This window comes from Glandiceps talaboti, chromosome 9 (genome assembly GCF_964340395.1).
Source record: "Glandiceps talaboti chromosome 9, keGlaTala1.1, whole genome shotgun sequence".
In the NCBI taxonomy this organism is placed as follows: domain Eukaryota; kingdom Metazoa; phylum Hemichordata; class Enteropneusta; family Spengelidae; genus Glandiceps; species Glandiceps talaboti.
In genome coordinates this window covers 19,697,591-19,705,412 of record NC_135557.1, presented here as the reverse complement: position 1 = coordinate 19,705,412, position 7,822 = coordinate 19,697,591, and positions in this window count along the sequence as shown.

The following is a 7,822-nucleotide window of genomic DNA, read 5'->3' as shown; positions in this document are numbered from 1 at the left end:
ACGTAGTGATAATGACATGCTCACATAATGACAACCACATGTAGTAATAATCACATGCTCAATGACAATCATACCATGAGGTGATATTATGAGGTTATTACCCGATATCACCTCTTCGTTTGTCGTATCATCGTGAGTGTAGTTTCCGTAACATGACACGTGTCGTTAGATGAGTGTCGCGATACGGAAACTGCATGGTGATATTAGAGTAGGTTCTCTAAAAGTTTCAGAAAATGCTTTAATATGTTAGTAAAAGTAGATGGTCGACCACGGGCGTAACTACTGCAATACTGCCCGCGATACCGTTGCGAAATGTATGTACCTGTACAGTGCTGTTATGAACTTACTATCATAAATAATATCATTTGGGTATGGATATTTTCGTCAAAATGTCCTTGTTTTGAAAATTCCACAGTGTCACATTACGTTTGGCTATAAAGACAACCTTGTTTACACAGATAGAATTGACGCCATCAAGAGACGGAGAAATAGGAAACGCAATGTCATCTGGTTTAATCCCCCATACAGTCAAAACGTAAGCAATAACTTCTTGTGTAACGTAATAAGTCGACAGAACTGAATTTACATACATGCCTTGTAATTATTTCCTGGAGTGGCATTTCTCTTCAATGAGTGCAACACAGCAGTGTTTCGTTCTCGAAATTAGAATCTATGGTGACGTCCCAAGTATTAATGATAATAATCTAAATTGACATATTTCCAATATTCTTATATAAATGATTTCCTTTTATCAATGGATACTTATTATGGGACAGTATTAAATTACACGATCTTTAACAGTTACATTAAATTTGTAATTAAAATGTCAACATTATTACAGAATGAATATTTGAATGAATAAACTAGTATTGACGGCTTTGACATTTTGGATGGTCTGACTTTCAGTATGCCAAACAAAACGAATTCTTACTTATGCATTGACAAACTTGTAACATTTTGTATGCCTACCTTGTCTTTCTACCTACGTACCTAGATAGCTAACTAACTATAAGCAAATACCTACCTACCTACACAGACACAGGCACACGTCTACATACATACATACATACATACTTACATACATACATACATACATACATCCATCCATCCATCCATCCATCCATCCATACATACATACATACATACATACATACATACATACATGCTCGCATGTATGCATGCATGCATACATACATACATACATACATACATACATACATACATACATACATACATACATACATACGAACATTCGTACGTACATTGTACGTATACATACATACACACATACATACATACATACATACATACATACATACATACGTACATACATACATACATACATACATACATACATACATACATACATTCGTACGTACATTGTACGTATACATACATACACACATACATACATACATACATACATGCGTACGTACATACATACATACATACATACATACATACATACATACATACATACATACGTACGTATACATACATACACACATACATACATACATACATACATACATACATACGTCCATACATACATGCATGCATGCATACATACATACATACATACATACATACATACATACATACACACACACACACACACACACACATACATACATACATACATACATACATACATACATACATACATACATACATACATACATACATACATACATACATACATAAATACATACATAAATAAATAAATACATGGGTCATGTTGATGAGATAGTAAAACATTTATTCACGTACGTATGCACAGTTTGACAAGGAAGGGTAAGAGACCACATCTGCTACAAATAAACGATATCACAGATACACAGTCATTTGATATTTCCCTACTAGCTATTAATATCAATAGTAATGAGTGTAACCATATGCTATACTGCCAAGAATCTCCTAGATGCCATTATTCTTTCATATAATATTTGGTTGTTGTAAACAGAATGGAGGTATCCAATTCATTAGAAACAGCTGCAGTATCCGCCATCCTGTGATGGTGACAACTTTAAACAAATAATTGTTTCCCAGGGCAAGAGATTTATTGTAGCTAGAAAATTTCATTATCAGATTACTTTTACTCGACTTTGAAAGGCGCCCTCTGTGCGTTTTCTAGGTATGATTCATATGTTATGACAAAGAAAAGATGCCGATTGATCAATTTGTTTGACCTTGACCTCGCATCTAGAGGTCAAACAGAAAGGGTCAAGCCAGACCTATTAAACCTAAAACTAGCTAGTTGCTTCAGTCGTGTACTAGGAATGTGTTTTGTGTTGTCAAAGTGACTGTTTTGTTAACACATAGGGTGCGAGGACTTTGTAGCTCTGGTAGCAGGGTATTTACGAAAAGTCAGCTTAAGTTATAAATATATTAATGTGTATTTGGGTCATACTTTCATTTAATGAGCCTTCAGTAATTACAAGGGGGGAGTCGGAGGAAATGAAGTCCTGTCTGTAACACTCCCTCTAGTCCGTTGCTCTAAAAAGTGACTCTCCCTCAAATTTCCTTCTCTGAAATATGACCCTCCCCTGTTTCAATGAAAACATTTTCAACACTGCCTCCCTGTGGTGCAGTTGTTAAAACTCATGATTAGTCAGGAAATCCTGAGTTCAACTTCCACTAGAGATAAGGTATTTTTCTGTAATAAGATTCCACCACCACATTGATAGTTTTTCGAGGGAGTGAAGTTTGCCACTAATTACAACCACAGTGAGTTTGTGTTTGTATGAAATCAATGTTTGTGTTTTCATCTATTCGCTGAGCCGATGGACAGAAATCCAAGTCTGGACACTAGATGAGCGCACAACTAACAAACAACCAGGACCGAGGTCAACATCTCCACCACTTTATCCCCAATATCTTTCAACGCTGTCCCCCGCCCCCTTACTACTACTTTGAGACCCGTTCTGCTCCTCACACCGCAACTAACAATAAATTCACTGCATTTCACTGATATGTTAACGTTATGATATTACTTTACAGTGGTGGCAGTGGTGGGATGTAGTAGCAGTAGGATTTGGCCGCGCATCGGTGGCGGAGATGAGGTCATGCCAAAATCATAAAATAATGGAAAGTTAGATAAAAAAATAAATCAATGTAAAAAGTGACTAATTTTTACCTCCCCTATTTTTCATTTTCTACAAACGTTCCTCCCAATAACTGATTTGTAAACAGTTACTTCTCCCCCCCCCCCCGATTCCCGCGAGTAATTACTGAAAGCTTTCTCGCCACGCTCAGTCTCGCGAGATTTGCTTATTCGGCTTGCCAATGTCGCTCGCTTCAACCGCTGTGTCAGATAAAGAAGTATCTCTGTTAGTTATTATCAATACAGTCAACAGTCATTTCTGAATTTAAGAATAAAAAAAATCTATCTTTATATCTCGGTTGCAAGGGATTCTACATTTGCAAATATTTTGTACAAGGACAGTCATGGATTGACTCGTAGCTAGCTCACGAGTGACTGTGATGCTGTCAGCTGATATCAAAGGGAGCCTTCAATGGGGAGGGCCGGGGAAAATATACACCACCTGTTGCATAAAATGTGACCCACCATGATTTTCTTGTACTAAAAAGGAGTCCTCCCCCTCAAATTCCTTTCTGTAAAACGTGACCCCCCCCCCCCCCCTTCATATTAAATTATTTCAAAACCTGGATAAATACCATCTCCCTCATATGTAGTGTAGTGGTTAGAGCTCAGCTGTCACCACTGGAGTCATGGGACTTTCCTTTTACCAACCCACACCTAGACTTTCGACAGTCGCTCGCCTTTTTTTCTACGTTCGTTGTATCTAAAACTAAAGAGGACCGAAGGCGCAAGGCCCGAGCTAGCTATCAGTATGCCATATAGTCATGATCATGATGATAGTACTATTAGTAGTATTGCTCCGGATTGGAGCGCGGCGACGACTTTAGTTTTAGATACAACGTAGCAAAGAAGGCGCGAGCGACTGTCGACAGTCTGACCCACATCCAGTGCGAGGATGCTTATACATACTCGAAGGGTGTTTTATATCACTCAGCCGTGTGTCACTCACAAGACGAGTTTGAATGTATGGGACTCAAATAATAATGAGTCAAATTGGCGTGAACTATTATTCTTACGGAGTTTGCAGGTGCAATATACTACTGGGCCCGGGTGACTGCGACTTGATATGAAGCGTGCAACGCATAGCCCTAGGCCTGTCACATAGTTCTAAATCTAAATGAACTTTTGTAGCAAGTGTGGTTGGTAGTGTTTATGTGTATATTCATCTGCTTAAAATGGCAATTGCTGGGAGCAATTCCCGTCACTAAAAAAGTGGATTAGCTGTTGTCAGACATAAAAGGGTCACAGAATCAATGGTAAGGATTTGATCCCACCGCTGCCTCCACATTGGTAAGTTTGTGTGAAGGCACTGCATTATAAGCTATTTGGACGAATCGAAGGTTATCATTAATCGGCAGATCTCATACAGACTATATGACACCCACTCCTGATTATTATATTTGTTATGCGCAGTGGGTGGGGTGTGACAACAGTGCGATTTGGAACCGTTTAGCACCGGTGGCATGCCAAAATAATAAATGAAAGTGTACAGTTGTTAATGTAAATGACAATTAGTCTGTATAACCAGCCTGTGAGTGAAGGTATAAATCATAACGATACTGTATAGAAACTAGACTAGATGATAATATGAGTCGACGTTAAAATGTGACCCTCCCCTAATTCCATTTTATAAACTATGGCCTTTGCCCGAGAACAGGTTTGTAAAAGGTTACCCCATCCCACCCCATTCCATCGGCCCTTCCCCTTATAATTACTGAAGGCTGTCTAACTAAATCAATAGCATACATTCCGACTTCTGTTCGTTAGGTGAAAAGTCCACATCCGGTGACAACATACCTAGCTTTGTGTAATCCCGTGCAGACGCTTCTGTCTTGCCTTGTTAATGTTTACATTGATAGCCCTTCCCTTAAATTCATACGCTCTCTTCTCTTCATTGACGACCGGAAGCGCGAATCACTGATCTTAATCGGAAGTTTTTAAAAGTAGGCAGCTGAACAATAATGACAACAAACATGTTTAGTCTTTGACAACACAAGTTGAACATGACATGACGAAATGGAATGCTGTCCGTTTATGGTTGTTAGGGACAGAGAGATTTCATTTTTTGCTTCAAATTTCAAAACTTATATAACTGTCACAGTGAAAAAAGCTATGCTACAATGATGCTAGTCTAATTCCTATACAGTAGCCTTATGATTTACACCGCCTCTCATAGTGGTTTAGTTAGAGACCACGGTGTCACCCAGACTACAATAATGCATACAATTTGATTTATTAAGACCCTTTTCACCTCAGTACATTGTTCACGAGTTCAATAAAAGGCGAGCGACATCTGCAAAACAAACATCCCTCTTTTTTTATTATGTGTCGCCATTTTTGAAAATTCATGGTAAAAGAATATATAATAATTACGAGTTAAACCAACCCTGTGATTATTTCTTGAGAAAACGTTAAATGAGAAAATAAAACCAAATAGCCATCAAAACATTTCAAAATTATAATCATAGACGTTGGAGATAGTAAATCAAGACGTCACCTACACGATGCGCATGAGCAGTAAAATATCATCGGGCTCCAGCAGCAGCGTTGCGGTTAGTCTAGCTGCTAGACCTCGCGTGTTCTTCCAAAACTACGATATAAGCGACCATAGGTCGCTTTCGAGAGAACACCCGTTCGGGCAATCCCTGACTGCGAACTTCGTTCGCTTTATATCGTATCGGAAGAAAGCCCGAAACGTCTAGCAGCAAAACTACTTTGCGGTTTATGCCGCCCCAACGAGGAGACCGGAAGAGTAGTCTGTCTAACATGTCTGGTTACCCGCGACTGCATTTTCGTGGTAACAAAAATGTAACCAAATTGTTGTATGTTTTTGCTTGGTGGGTATTATTACCGACGATGTGTAACCGTATTCCGGTAGAACCGAGTCCTCAAATATTTGTATTGATTATTGTTTTACATTTATAAACTTGTTCCTTTTATATCTCGGAAAGGGAGAGGGGAGAGGTAGTGTGCGGTATGTATGTATGTTTGTTTGTTTATGCATTCATAGATATACTAGGCAGTTTCTATCATTTTGGTACAGACGTTTCAATTCTCGACAATCAGTTTGTTTGGAGAGCGTTCGCATACATACAATCATATCACCATGGTAAACATAGTTTAAGTTATCAAAACTTTAATTTTAATTCTATTTTTAAGTGCAAAGTAAGTTTTTGATAATTGTGAAAATAAAATCTGATGCTATTTTTGATCACTCCAAAGCATTATTGAAAACTGGTTTAGGGAGTTGTTTTTTCCGAAGCTGCTTAGGGAGTTATTTTTTTCCGAAGCTTAGGCTATTGTACCTTCAAGCCGCAAAGAGGCTTGCGGTATGGCGATGATGTATCGGCTTTGGTTTAGCTATCGCGGAGTTGACGTGTTAGTATGAGTTATGAACTTTTTTAGCTCCGCTGTCAGCGAAAGCTGAAAGCGTAGCTTTAGGTATAGGTGGGTATTGAGGTATAGAGAGTAGAGTGAATCATAGGTGTCCGTCAAACTTTTATATTTTTACTATCTACTCCGTAAGTGACAGTCGGAATTCTTCGATATTTGGTGTGCATGTTCCCTGGGGGGAGGCTATTCAGATTTGTTCATGCCAAGTTCATCTGTGCCATTTTCAATTTTTTATGATTTTTTTTCATAAAATGTCATTTTCATCAACTCCTTGAAAACCTCTTATTAGATTGCTTTGATATCTGGCGTGTTGATGCGCAGGGGGTAGCTTACTCAGATTTGTTAATTTCAAGTCAGCACATCCTCATTTTTATTTTTTATGATTTTTTTTTGTAATTTGAAAAAAAAATGAATATGTTAATTAGCATAATGACCGACGCCATATTGGAAATCAGTCGACGAGACTTTAAGTAAACTGCCACTTTTCAAAAGACACTATTGACGTCAAACAAGCAATGTAATATGTGCTATAGTCATAATTCTACGCATTGGGTGCCCAAATGACAAGCGTTTGTTCGAAACAGGGTTGTAAACTTCAAATCCAATTCTGCACCCTTCTACATAATCAGCCAGTCCGCAACATCATCATTTGCATACTCTATCCTGATTCGACCAGAAGCTGAAGGTGACCTCATTTGACCGAGCGATTTTCCACAGCAAGTATCTTGAGTATCAACACAGGACGTTCTTGGTACTCACTAAAATCACACTTCAGACCCACTATAAAAGTGTGATGTTTTCAGATAACATGTAACTTGTGGTTAATTCTATATTGTCGTGCAATTTGGAATGACAGTGAACCAGAATTCAGACAACTTGCGTAATATATAAGGAAGGGCATGCCACGCATGCGGTTGAAGTTATGGCCGACAGTTCACATGTAAAGTTAAACGACATGAACGTGTCTTGCCTTTCCAAAATGCAAATATTTGGCAAGTAAAAATAATTAAAATAATTACAACTTTAATTTGGCTTCAGACTTTGCATTATGTTTTGCGTATCTTTCCCCGTTTTACATGTAAATCCGAAAAGGCTCTCTCATCATGCCATCAGTGTCAGTGATCATACCGCGCGGGGCTGCTTTGAGTACGAGCGAAGTGAGGCATGTTGAGGTATTTTGTTGAGAATTATAAATATTGCGAAATGTCAAGTACAAGGTTTAAATACAATGGAATGATGAAAAAAATGGCAGAGTCTGCTGACAGGCGCCGGTCACAAGAAACACTGTAAATTAAAATATCAGACGATGTATGTATTAATCGCCGA